The 14,677-nt window shown below is 39.9% G+C and overlaps 1 protein-coding gene across 9 annotated transcripts in view; it reads right to left on the bottom strand.

Moving 5' to 3' along the window:
• The window catches only part of NOL4 (nucleolar protein 4), a 189,125-nt gene that overhangs the window by 107,164 nt on the left and 67,284 nt on the right, over window positions 1-14,677 (bottom strand). Inside the window, exon 1 of one of the 9 annotated variants that reach the window (XM_068189576.1) lies at window positions 12,508-12,638. The exons of the other annotated variants lie outside the window; for them this stretch is intronic. The gene's annotated coding sequence lies outside the window, so the exon portion shown is untranslated. Of the gene's footprint in view, window positions 1-12,507; window positions 12,639-14,677 lie in introns of those variants that run through there. 9 annotated transcript variants of the gene reach the window in all.

Raw genomic sequence — 14,677 nt, 5'->3', positions numbered from 1 at the left:
TAATATCGATGATTATGGCTACCAGCCTAGTCCCATCCATACAGTGCAGCAGAGAGATGTGGGGAGGTTATTGTTAGTTCCCACCCACGCACCGGTTCTGAAACTCCCACTAGTAAACACGATTCAGGAAGACTACTCCCCACCAACGTTCACATTACATAAAGGCTTTGATTATATCAAAATGGGAATGGCAACATTTTCACCCTGCATCTCAGCCTTACAGATTTTCACTGACAGAGTTAAGTCCCTTTGATTTTGGTTTGTTTTTTTTTTGTTTGTTTGTTTGGTTTTTTGTTTTTTTTTTTTTTTTTTTTTTTGTTCACATTTCCTGCCACCAAATCACTAAAAGGTCATGGATACAAAGAGAATCACTTTCTAAAGCCAGTGCCCTGGGGTGCTGGTTCCTTATGAGAAGGCTGGATGTGTGCTTCTGGTTTGCTTTTGCAGGGCTGGTACACTGGTTTGACATTGCCAGTAGGCACATCTTGCAGGGCTGCCTGCAACACCTGCGTCTCCACTGAGCTCTGCCTCCAAGGCAGGTACGAGTGTGTCATTCTGGACAAAGAGGGAGATGAGGGTGGGCACAAGCAGCTCCAGCTGCAGCACAGTGCAACCCCTGAGGAACATGCCTAAACACTCAAGTGCCTGTTTGGAGGAGGTAGGCATATGCAGTCTAGACAGTGACCCCTCACAGTTTACTTTTTCTTTTAATGATCATCACCAAACAGAGATATGCTTTTTGTTTTAGAGAGATTGCTCTTGCCGTCTGAGAAAGGTTAAGGAAAAGAAAGTCAGTATGTCGGCAGTATACAAGAGGGGAAATAGAAAAAAAAAAGGGATTGATATGAAGACCTGACTATTCTTTGTCCTCAATAAGTTTTTCTTCTGGTTGGTTAGTTTGGAGGTTTTTTTAGAATTTCTGCTTAACATATATGTACATGTGCCAGCATTAGTGCTTACACACTCCCGCTTGTATCAGGCTACCAGTACGGCATCATTGTACCCATACATGTGAGTACCCATGTAGTACTCAAGCAGTACAAGAGAGAAAATACATGGATTTAAAGCAATATTATCCCTTCCATTCTCCAGACAAGAACCAAGACCAAAAAAATCAAGAGACCTGACCAGGGCAAAGATTACTAGGAAAGAAACGCAAACCCTTTGAATCCCTGAATCTGAATCTCCCCCTCTCATGACCAGAGCAGGGAATGCAAACTGGTCACTTTCATAATGCTACTTTTGCTGTTAAGCTATTTTTTTTCTACCACACCAACAAGGGTAATTTTTTTCAGGGGTACATTTATTTCCTATGTAACTACTGGCCATCTAATAACATAGTCTCCATTTAAAAAAAAAAAGAGTTGCAAATTGTCAGCAATAACAGACACCAAAAAGCCTCAGGATGGTTGAATTGAGCATGCTAGTAGAAAGTAATCAGATGCTTTTCAGTAAAGAATTCCACTTCATTGATGACAAAAAGTGTATTAAGCAATAGGAAGAGCTAAAACAAAGATTTAAGTTACACTCAGTCTTTATGTTGGTTCATGAGGATAATTAGGACAATGTAGACCAAAAATCCAACAGCAGGCTCGCAATACAGTATGCAACTGAATGCTGCCTTTTCTTCCTGTTTTGCTAGTCTCTCTGATGCTCTGCTAGGTGAAGGGAATCCCCTCACTTATTTTATCTGCAGGACCTTGTTTCCTTGATACTATGCAGTTTATTTCATCAAGTATTTGGCATCTAGATGTGATGTCTGGAAATCCAAAAACAAGCACAAATAACCACAGTGGGTCAAGCAAAGATTCATCTGGCCAAATATCCCAATTTTAAGCAGATGTTGGGCAAAAGACCATAGGAATGGCAAAATATGTAGATTTTTCTCCTACTACATCCTTGCAGCTTTCAGCAATCAATACTTTATCAATTTCTCTGAGGGAAGTCTTTTAAAAATATATTCAATAGCCATCAGTTTATCTATGCTTTAGGACTATGTTCACTTCAGGTTTTTTTTGCTTCTGCAACTTTTTGTGACATTAATGCCTCAATTTAGTGATTGCCTGTGTGCAATAATGCCTTCTGATTTTTGTGATCTCACTGTTTGATCATTTTACTGTGACCCAATTTTTACAGAATGAGAAACAGTATAGAATAATACCATGTTTACCACTGCACACCACTTACAACTGTACAAACCTCTGTCATACCACTCCCTTAGGCATAATTTCTCCTAAAATGAAACGTCCAGGAGTTTATTTAATGTCTCTTAATTTCACAGCTCTTTCTTTTATACACCTTCTTCATACTGTCCTCTCTAGGCCCAGAGCATTTTGTGATAGTATTTGTTTTATAACATCAGTTTTCAAGATGTGATAATGCAATTAAGTACAAGGAAGCACACCGAATGTAACATGATAATAAATTCATATTGTGTATGTAAATTTTTTGCAGTGTTTAAAGAGAGTTTTAAGAAGCAGAAAAGATTTTTAGCTAACATTTCTCCCTAGGTGTACAAATATGAGATCAATTTATATATAAAGGATTAACAAGCTGCAGATTGAGAAGTCCAAATTTGCTACTCTTCCATAAAAAGCTATCAAACTCTTCTGCAGAAGAACATACAACCTGTTTTTAAAGCTCACATTAGTGGCTCTGATGAACTGGACTCGCACTACAGATTGTCAGGATACACAGATATACATTTCCAGCTAGGAAATCCCACACAGGAATACAGCAAAATTTAAACTCTTTAAACTCTTCCCTCCTCTGTTTAGCATACACCTCTAAGAAATATCAAGGATCACATCACAGATGACCTCAGCTTTTGTATGGTAAATAAGGATCAGTCCTTAAGAAAGCTTATTCCCAAACAGTATGGAGTGTATAAAAAACTGAAGTTACACATGCAAACAGGTAGGAAACCAAAACTGTTCAGTCAGTAAATAATAATATACCAAAAAGAGCATGCATCCTAACTGTGTCTTCATATTACAGATTCTACAGTTAAGGCTTTAAAATTTCACAATATGAAAAGATATTGGCAGTCATGCACTGGTCACTATTCTAGAAGATCCCCAGGAGATGGTATTTATTTAGGTAGAAAACTATTTCTGAGGATAGCCTCCTGGGAGATCCAGTACATCTCTTCCTGAGCCTCCCGAGGGGACAGCAGTCAGGCAACCACACGTCAGCATCCTCCAGTACAACACAAACAACATAATGCTGGACATTCACTCAGGACAAGCAGACAGCCACTGCCAGTGTCTCATTAGGCTGTCACAGCAAGTAAAGGCTTCACACAGGGATATTAGTATTCCAGTCACTGAATCTACGGTATATAGAAAAGTTGTCTTTTCCCTTCACATATTTATATGTATATTACGCTATACCAGAGGGAAACCCTTTCCAAGGCTTTCTTTCACCCAACTTGCAACACACAAACCCAGGTCCTTTCTCTAAGCCACAGGCCTGAGGCTATTTAATTTATAGACACTCTAGCCTTAAGTGAAATACACAGTATGTCGATTCGGTCAATAAAACCAGCACCACAGCACCAATTATGGCTTTTGCCAGTACAGTATCCATATCCAGTTCACTGTCTCTCTGGTATTTAATAAATGCACTTAATATGAACACAGCACCTAATTTAAGTTGCCAACGTTTCTGATTTCACAGATTAAGTGAAAAGAACTTCAGAAACCTGAATTACTTGTCCATAAGATTCACTCTCATGATATCAAGTGCCCCAAATTAGAAAGAAGCCCAAAACTCTCAAAATTACTAGAGAAATAATTTATGAACAGGTATAAATAAATTCCCAAATCTGCATTGCTTAGCAAAATGGATTTTTGCATTTCATTTAAGTGTTTCATTGGGTCTTGTTTGAATGAGCATTTCAGCTTACGGCTGTCTTAAAAATCAACCACATTTTCTGGAGAACTGAAATTTAAAAATAATAAATTAAATAAATAAACAAAACAAAAAAGCTCTTCTTGTTAATTTAGTCAAACTCGTTGGCAACAAACAAGAGGAGCTGGAAGCCATTGTACAGCAGGAACCACTGGAGCTTGATGATAGTGATGATTAAGCTGAGTGGTTTTGGATAAGCGTGAGGGGGAAGGCCAGCAAGGCAGGCGTGATGGTGGGAGTCTGTTAAAGACCACCCAAACAGGATGAAAAGGCAATGAAATACTCTAAGGGCATATGGAAGAAGTCTCAGTATGACTATGTGTTGTTTTCCTGGTGGTCTTAGATGTACCAGATGTCTGATGGAAATACAACACAGCAGGGAGGAGACAGTCTAGGAGGTTCCCTTGAAAATGTAGATGAAAACTCCCTGACAGAGCTGGTGATTGAGCCAGTTGGGGAAAATGCCCAGTTGAACCTGTTGTTTGTGAACAAAGAAGGACCGGTGGGTGCTGTGATGACTGGACGCCATCTTGAGCATAACAATCACAAAATTATTGTTTTAGTTCTTGGAGAAGTAAGGAGAGGTGCCACCAGTTCTAACACCTTGAATTCCAGAGGGCAGACTTTGGCCTCTTCAGGAGACTGGTGGACAGCATCCCTTGGGAGGCAGTCCTGAAGGGTAAAGGAGTCCAGAAAGGCTGGACATTCTTCAAGAGGGAAAAGCTAAAGGTGCCTGACTGTACAGAGCTATTTAGCTGGAACTCAGGGAAAAAAGGAGAGTTTATGACCTTTGGAAGAATGGGTAGGCAACTCAGGAGGGCTACAAGTATGTCATGAGGCTATAGAAGGAAAAAAAATAGAAGGGCCAAAGCCAAACCACTTAGATGCACACATGGAGCCAGATAAAATCCACCCAATGGTATGGAGGGACATGACAAAAAAATGCTAAGTAAGCCGCTTTCCATCATTTCCCAGCAGTCCTGCCTAATCACAGAGCTTCCAGGTGACTGGAGGTTGACCAATGTGACACCCATCTACAAGAAGGGCCAAAAAGAGGATCTGGGGAACTACTGACCTGTCAGTCTGACCTCAGAGCCAGAGAAGGTCATGGAGCAGATAATGACACAGAACATACAGAACAACCAAGGGATCAGGCCCAGTCAGCATGGATTAAGGAAAGGCAGGTGCTGTTTGACTGACAAAATATCTTTCTATGATAATGTGACAGGCTTATTGGAGGAAAAGTAACTGAAGGAAAAGTAACCTGCTTACTGAGGAAAAGGCTGTGGATGTTGTTTACCTGGACTTCAGCGAACCTTTCAATACTGGCTACCACAATGTCAGTACAATGGGTCCACCGGCCAGGTAATAAGTTACATAGACTCCATGCATTTACAGAAGGCTGATCAATCTTCTTTCTCTTTTATATCCTAGTTCGCTACACATGAACCTAATTGGTCCTTCACTTTAAACACCATCACCATTGGCTAATTAAGAAATCACCCTTTGGTGAACAAATCTCCATAATACATTCCACATGTTCACAATACCAGGTGCAGCAAGTTAAAATAAGAATTGTTTCTCATTCTTTTCTCTGATCTTCTCACAGACTTTCCCAGGCATCGTTCTGGGAAAGTGTCTGTTTCTCTCTCTGGCCAGAGAGCTGCTGTCACACCACAGCATTCTTGCAGAAAATCTGTCTGCTCATGGCTTGGAGGGGTACACAGTTCGCAGTGTAAAAAACTGGCTTCATGGCCAGAAAGCCTAGGGAGTGGTGGTAAAGGAGATACATCCATGGGGCAACCAGTCACCAGTGATGTTCCCAAGGGTTCAGTACTGGGGCCAGTCCTGTTTAATATTTTTATCGATGATTTGGACGAGGGGATCAAGTGGCCTGTCAGTGTGCTCACAGACAACACCAAGTTGGGTGGGAGTGTTGATCTGCTGGAGGGCAGGAAGGCTCCACATGGGGATCTGGACGGGCTGGATCAATAGGCTGAGGCCAATGGTGTGAGGTTCAACAAGGCCAGGAGCCAGGTCCTGCTCATGGGTCACAACAACCCCAAGCAACACCACAGACTAGGAGGAGAGTGGCTGGAAAGTGGCTCAGAGGAAAAGGACATGGGGGTGGTGGTCAACAGCCAACTGGACATGAGCTGGCATGTGCCCAGGTGGCCAAGAAGGCCAGTGGCATCCTGGCCTGTATCAGCAATAGTGTGGTCCAGCAGGATAAGGAGAATGATCATGCCTCTGTACTCAGCACTGGAGGGGCCACAACTCGAATGCTAAGTACCATTTTGGGCATCTCACTCCCAGAAAGACGTTGAGGTGCTGGAGTGAATCCAGAGAAGGGCAAGAGAACTGGTGAAGGGTCTGGAGCACAAATCTTTTGAGGACTGGCTGAGGGAGCTGGGGTGGTTTAGCCTGGAGAAAAGGAGGCTTATCACTCTCTACAACTACATGAAAGGAGGTTGTAGCCATGTGGGAGTAAGTCTTTCCTTCCAGGTAACAAATGACAGGACAAGAGGAAATGGCCTCAGGTTGTGCAAGGGGAGTTACAGAGGAACAATTTCTTCACAGAAAGTGTTGTCAAGCATTGGAACAGGCTGTCCAGGGAAATGGTTGAGTATTTAAAAGAAATATGGATGTGGCACTTAAGGGACATGGTTTAGTGGTGGTCTTGGCAGTGCTGAGTTAGTGCTGGACTCAATGATCTTTTCCAACAAATTCTATGATTTTTTTCTATGATTCTATATCTGCCAGCTTGAGAAAGGATTGGGTTTCTTGCAGTGAACAGTATTCCTCTCATCTACTTCTAATGCCTTTGTTTCTGGCAGAAGTCCCAGCCTGAGATAGTAGTGAGCATAGCAAGTGCTAATGAACTGCCATCCTCTTCTTGCATAGAAAGGAAGCCAGAGGATGGAAATTTGCCCCATTCTACCCAGGGGAAAAAGGATAGCAAGGTGCATTTTCCTAGTCCAAATATTTTTTTTTTACCCCTAAACCCATTACTTGCAGAAACAAAAATGAAACTGTGAAGGTGTTCACAATACTGCTGACATGGACACAGGGAATAAAGCTTTGAAGAGATGAATCACCAGCTCTGGTGTAAGAATAACTAGGAATTCAAACATCTGGAGAAAATGCCATGCTGGCTCCACCCTTTCTGCCATATAATTTCATTTAAACACTATATTTTAGAGCTAGGAAGAAAAATGTTCCCATTAGTTTTGCTACATTGAGACCCTGTAAGTAATGCCCCATTAGCCTCACATAGCTTACATCTGCTTTTACTTAAATATGAAAAACATAATAGCCCATGCCCATGATATATCTTGCGTCTTTTCTGTCCCTCACACTAATCATTTTTCAGCATTCATTCCTCTTGAGTATGGGATGTTCAGGAGGAAAGCCAGACAGTCACAGTATTTTGCCTGTTGCCCAGCACTTTAGGAACAACTTGGCATTGCACAGAAGCCACAGTCATCACAAAGTCTGCATGAGGACCTAGCACCAGAAGAGTTTCTGGGGACTATTAAGAGAGAGATGATGATAACATTAATAACAGTAGCAACAGTAATAACAATTATAATTATCTGTTGTTTTCAACTAGATGAAAACAAATAAAATAATTTTTCCTCCCGGAGCTATGAGGTGGATGCTAATGAACAGGATAGACAAATGGCTAGAGAATGCACCCTTTTCCTCACTTTTCCCAGCTACTCTGGCTAAATCTGTTTTACTCTAATCAGCTTCACTGAAAAGACTTATTTGGAGTCCTGACAGCAACTTCACACTACCTTTCCCCTAGAAAGGGCAGAGCAGCTTCACCACCTGCTCTCTCAGAAGAATCTCTGTTGGGATGCTGGCTCCGTACTCCTGCAGAAAGACACCTCCTAGAAATGTCTTGAATGAATCTGCTCTTTTCCTTTCATGCAAAGGACTTACTTATTCTCCAACAGTCCAATGAAGAAAGCAAGGATATTCTTAAAAGAATTAATTTCACTGGTCTTTCTTAAGGAAAGCTTTGCTATTTTCATGTGCCATTTCATCTTTAAACTGAAGATGGAGAGAAATTAAATCTTTCCACAAAGAGCAATAAGTGAAAACTATCTTGGACATGACTTATGTACACAGTGGACATTTACATTCAGGTTTATGGAAACTCTTAAGTAATCATTTACACTGAGTTGTTCTCTTATCATACTAACAATTTCCTCTCCTAGTAAAGAGGTGTATTCATACCATGCATTCTGACTAGTTAGAGGCAGGTCTGGACACCTTCATAAATATTAAGGTTGACAGATGCGTCCATCAGATTTTTTCCCATTATAATAAATATTCTGAACAAAGAGACAGACTTTATAGATTTTCCTTTACTTTAGCTACCAGCCATAAGCTACTGACTTCACATACAGAACTAACTGAAATCACTACACTGTCACAGCCCTCATTTTTCAATGAGTGAGGAAAACTATGCACAAGGCAAGAGACAGTGTGAGGTTAAGAACTGGGGGAATACAGCAGTCACAATACAGTCAGAAAACAAACAATATTTTGTTGGGATCTGTGATATTTAGATGCTCCCGAGGTTGTAGAAAGTCTCTGTCTTTCAGCCCCGCTGCCAAAGAAGGAGTCATAATTCATCTGTGCTGGTTTTCAAGGTTGTTTATTCTTTCTTATCTAAAATATTTTCTCTCTGACCTGCAGCAGGTCTGTCTTGCAGGACAGTGTGTGCCCCTCAGTGGGATGTTACAAACATTATATACTAAAAACTACGTATGGTATATTTACCATAACGTGCCAATACCTATCACCCATGTTGAACAGTGTGTCCCCAGCCTAAACCAATAGAAAAATGCCAACACCACAGTGAAACATGGAGGGCATGAAGAAGAAGAACAAGGACAAGGCATGCCAAATTTTCCTCCATCTTGCCCCCTTTGAACCCCTTATCTAGAATCCTAAAATTCTAGTTTTGCACCCGTGCCACACTAATTACTACTTATATCAAACACTCAGAGCTTGTAATTCATCCTGTAAGACTGAAAACTCTTTTCCATGGACAGAGATCAGAGACAGTGTCTCTCAGGGCTCTGTACAGGGGGGCTCCTGACCCCTGCCAGGGTCCCAGACCTTCCAGGGCAGCCAGAGGGATGCTCTGGATTCCCATAATATTTCACTACAAAACCCAATACTCACAGAATATGCAATAAATATTTCCACTAAGATGTGTCCCAGTGCAATAAAGCACCTAATACATTTAAGTACATGTCAGGAAAGTTTTACAAATGTTCTGAATCAAGCCCTGTTTGTATCATTTGCAGCTGCTTTTGTGACACTGCCTGTGATACCACCTTCTTTCAAAAAAAAAAAAAGCAAAAAACCACAGTATCTCCACCTGTCGGACAGCAAACAGGAAGCACCATTAGATGAGATCTGAGGAGTCTTACACTTCTTCTGAAACTCACAGGCTACTGTGCCATGACTTGTTAAGCCACAACAAAAAGGATGCAAGAACATTGTGCTGAGTAGAAACACAGTCATGTTTAACCATTAGCTAGGTTTCAAAGGGATCTTTTCATGCCCCAGCTTGAATCCCTACAAACTCTAGGTAAAGAGCTCATGAATCACAGGGAACTACAATTTACCAATTTTGTTTGGTTTTGGTTTTTGTGTTTGTTTTGACAGAGAACAAGTATTTGTCACCTGATGGGGAAGTCACCAGAAAAAAGTCCTTAATGTTACTTTTTATCCCTTTTGTCCCACTGAGTACATTCCTGTTCTTGTGATGAATAATTAGACCTAAAGGAAATGCAGTAAAATCTAGCTCCCACATCCTGTTGGAAATTTCCAAGGTATCATACTACAGTCACTTAAAAGAAGGTTTGAACATTGATTTATTTTCCGAAAAATAAAAGTAATCCTCAAAGGCATATAGAATTCAATAATGCCATAAGAGGCCACTAACTGTAGAACAATTTCATTAAAACGTTGTTTGCTTCAAGGTTAACCACTAAAAAATATATTCTATCTAGTGAATTACATTTTAATATACTTACTTGTGTGAATGTATTTGACAATCTTCTAAGTCACCTTTCAGTTGTGAGTTTTACATTTCAACCCTTCCCTCCTTCAGTTGAATGTGACTTAATTAAAAACAACTCTAAGGGGTTAAAAATTCAGATTATTTAAATGTTGCACCTCACAAAGCAAACAATATTTAATAAGAAGCATTTTATTTTGGATGAAACATTTTTTAATACTTGCAGAAATAATTGATGTTGGTGGAATTTTGATATCAGTAGACCTCTAGTGGCTATTACAGTAATTGATGGTTACATTATGTTTTTAAAATACAAATATGCTTTTCAGAAAACAAAATAGGAGAAAATCCACAAAAGAAAAACTGCAGCAAAATATTAGTGTTATTAACCCATAGTTAATGCCTGCATAATTTCACAATTCTTACACAGTGAGTAGATAGAGACCTGACTCTCACTGATTTTAAAAAAATTACACAGCTAAATATATTTGCAAATTTAGTCATCAAAACCCAAATCTGAATCAGCAGTGGATGTTTTAAAATTTTCCAAGATTAATTCATAAATATTTGCCCAACACTCTGAGGGACCTATTTAGAAATTGAGACTTAAAAGGAACAGGGAAGCACTTCATGGCTCACCAGCAGGGCATGAGTCCTCACTCTGCCCACACACTCTGTTTGGAGAGACCTCAGACCTGCAAGTTAGAACTGGTCTGCAGAGGTCTTGAGACCATCCCCAGTCTCGACTGGGAGCTGTGGGACAGGAGGACATTGTCACATGGTGTAGTTAGCCATGACTCTGAGTAAGAGAGCCAGACACTGTCATATGTAGAGCCAGACACTGTCAGTATTTAGTAAAATATCCTGTTTAATGATCTTTCATTCATTTTGGCTAAACTGTCATATTGCAGTGCCTATCAGCAAGTGTAAAATAGATAGGATGCCTTGTGGTGATTTAGTAAAGGAACCAGTAAAGGGCAAGCCTCAATGACCTTTGAAAAATAAGCCTACATTTGCTTAATGCAATCTCAAAGACATAGATTTGATGCCTGAATAAGGGACAGTCAGCTCTAAAGTTGAAGCTTTTGTTCATTTAATTTGCTTATTTAAAGTTTTTGTCATGACATTACATTCCCCTACATTATCTGAAATGCAGTTCAGGAGCTTGAGTATAGATTTACAGTTTTTATCTTTCCCACACTGCTCAACAAGAAAGAGTCAGATTTTCCGCAAAATCCAGAAAGGCAAAGAGGACAATCTATATGAATATATCTGAATATTAGCCATCTTATCCTTCCTGCCCATGTGACTAGTTAAAAGGCTTTTGTGATATTTATGCCTAACAAACACTTAATGGCTTTTACAGAGGGTATTAACTATCTTTTTCTCTCAGGGAATCAAGGGGGTTTATCTCCTAAGAAGAAAAACTTAGACTCATACAGTATTAGTAAGAAAGCAGTATTAAAATCAAATTCTCGTTGCCTGAGGGCCTCCCACTTGCCCATTTAAGAGACTCCACTTTAGTTAGTTTTCTCATACTATTTCTTTCAGATATACTTCAGATTCAGAGTAGCTGTCTCCCTCACACAGCAGTACACCTTCACACTAAATCCAAAAAATTCTAAGTCAAAATTGTTCAACAGATTTCTATGTGGTCTCTTTCATATGCTGGTGAAAAAATAATAAATCATATGAACAATCTGGAAAGTTGATTCTTATTTAAAAGATAATTTTGTGCACCTGTGCATGAAATCTACTGCCTTCTGATGGACCTTTGTGTCAAGGTGACTTTCTCAACTTAAAATTGTCACAAAAACATGATTTTGCACCATGTGCAAAATTTAGATTTAGAACATAAACAGTATCTAGGAAATGTCTTCTATTCATAACTTTGCACACATTTGTGTACACTAAGACAGAAAATTCAACACTGTCAAAAAGGTGAACCCTCAACATGCAATAGGGTTTTTTAAAAGAATGGAAAGCCTACTTAACCAAAGGCAGATTATTTGAATGAAAGAAACAAACACTGTGGAAATGCGTCCAAAGGGATATGAACACAGGCAGGGAAATTCAGTGATGTAAAATATGAGTGCCAGTGCAAAAATCTCTCCCCTCAAGGAATATCTTCCAGCACATACTCATTGAACCTATTCTTGACTGATTATGATAGGTTGGGCAGTTCAAAAAGAACAAGTTTAAAACATTTGCAGCTAAACATTCCTATTTTCAAAGAGGTCAGCAGACAATCTCTTGGCAGTCTATGTCCAATAGTTGTCTATTCAGATAAGATGATTGTTTTTCATTATCAAATCAACTCTTTTCTTAAGGATGTAGCCAAACTTGTTAGTGATAAGTTTAGCTGAGCAACCTGTTCATTGTTTATTATTCTTTAACCTCTATTAAAACAGTATGTTTCTTTCTCCTCCAAACCCAGGAAGTATATTGTGCATAAATGAGAGGTGCTTACAGCTCAGAGGATTCTTGACACGTCCTGCCAAAAGAAACATGGAATCAGTCATTTAATCAGCTAAAATTCCTATTCTTACCCTGCTCCTCCCAAGCTTTCTCAGAGCCAGAAGCTGAGGAGAGCCAGCCCTCCTGTACAGCCTTCAGCTCTTCCTGTATGTTCCTGGTTACGGTCTCTTTGGAAACAAAGCAGTGAGAGCCCACACAATAGGGACCAGCTTCATCCAACTGTGCAAGTAAGCTCACAGGTGCCTCTACCTCAGTGTGAAGTCAATAGGAAGTGGCAAAGTCAATGGAAAGGGATAAAGTTTTGAGCCCACTTCCACATGTGTTTGAATTAGTCCTGAAATGGAACAAGGGTCAGAGTGTCAGCAGTACCCATTTGATAGATAATAAGGAAAGGCTGTGTGTTTGAGGCATTTTTCTGCACTCAGCTGATCCTAAAGGGACTCCAGCCCAAGGCAGACCCTGCAGCAAACTGAAAATTTGGAATCACAGTAACTGATGAAACCATCCAATAATATCTCAGCTGCTAAAGTCCTCTCCATGCTGCAGGACTCATCAGTACTTTTCAACTCATTTAAAACTCATTTTGGCTAAAGAGGTGGATGTGCAATCCATAAGGCCCCAACATTGGCTAATAAAGACCTAGAACCAGGGCTCGTTTAAACCACTTTTTTAGACAAAGACTTTAAAAGAGTTCATTGATGACCATATTTATAGCAAAGAACAAAGGAATTTACTGGCTTTTTGTGTATCTGCTAAAGCTTGCCTCCACCAGATCCATGCAGCTGTAAGGAGAAACCCAAAAGAAAGGCCTCAGCCCTACCTTGGAAACATAAGCAACTCACTGCTTTCCTATGGCTTTTTAGGCAATCATGTTATGCAGTCAGCGAGCTCTTACCAGAGAGGAAGCTTCTAGCCTATCCTTCCTGCATGAATGTGTCACTAACAGTGCCTGTCACACTTCAGGTTGAGCTGTAGCAGGCAGAAAAAAAAGGCTCCTACTTCAGATACCTTTGGCCAATCCATATGTTCTACTCATCCTTATATTTGACATGTTTAGGGAATCTAATTTAGAGTAGTAAAGACTATCTCACAAGATGTAGGTGGATCTTAAAATATCCTCCAGATTTCTGTCTTAGTGTAAAAGCTGTTCCTCTTTAATATCAAAGGAATGTATTTTTTGAAAGAAAAAAATATTATAAATATATTCAGTGCTGAGTCAGTGTGAACATCCAGGGGAAAATCAAAACAAATACAAACAATTTCAGTGTTCCATACTTTCTTTCCAAAAACTGGTCACATTTCATTAACGTGTAGTTTAGATTTAAGGTGTCATTTTTTCCACTAATTCTACAACTTACTCCCAACAGAGTTCGTAGTTGCCAAAAATCCTCCATCATCTCTCTTCACTCTCATGAAAGGAACATTACAGTAATGTTCTTCCTCCTCTTTACCCATTCACCAGAGTTCCAGGAACACATTACCTACAGCCATCAATAAATTCCAGCATCACCAAACTGGAAACTGGATTTATTAAACCATATGGTTTGGACTTTTCTGTTTTCTTTATTTCGGAGGGTGCAAGGTATGTTCTGGCCTTCAGTCATACTGCTTCTTCAGTCATGATGCAACTTCTGATACCTCCAGCTTCTAAATAATACATATATTGCTGTGATTCAAAGCAACAGACATTCTCCATCTGTCCAAGCCCCTTCCTCTGACAGAAGACCCATCTTGTCTTGCCTCATTTCCACAGCTCCACTAGCCTTCTGATGTATCTAGGGAGATGGGAGAGCAACCTCCCTGAGCTGTGCTATCTCTGCTAATAGCTCTAAACCTTCTGGATTAATGATGCTCTGAGTCACTGGAAAAAGCTGCCACTCTTGTTGTATGGATGAGTACACTTAACAATGATGGTAATATTCCTTCAAATGCTCCCAATTAAAAAGGCTTCCTTTAGTACTACTACTTTGAACAATAAAACTACTGAATCAGACCTTCAGCTTAAATGTATCGGCAAAAGCTCTAGATTGCTTTGAAAATATACTCTACATGCAGAGGGTGGGTGGAAGAGGTGACAGCACCTCTTTTGGAACACAGACAATATAATAAGGCACATCACTTATGTCATGTTACTGACTTGCTGGTATTCCAAAACAGATTTTGTTATACTGAAATGACACAGGTGTTTACCACAAACATCTATGTGGTTTCTTCACCATTTGAAGATGAAAATGGATAGCG

Source organism: Anomalospiza imberbis, chromosome 1, assembly GCF_031753505.1.
Source record: "Anomalospiza imberbis isolate Cuckoo-Finch-1a 21T00152 chromosome 1, ASM3175350v1, whole genome shotgun sequence".
NCBI lineage: Eukaryota > Metazoa > Chordata > Aves > Passeriformes > Viduidae > Anomalospiza > Anomalospiza imberbis.
The sequence above is the reverse complement of the archived record's forward strand: the minus strand, read 5'-3'. Positions and strand labels throughout refer to the sequence as shown.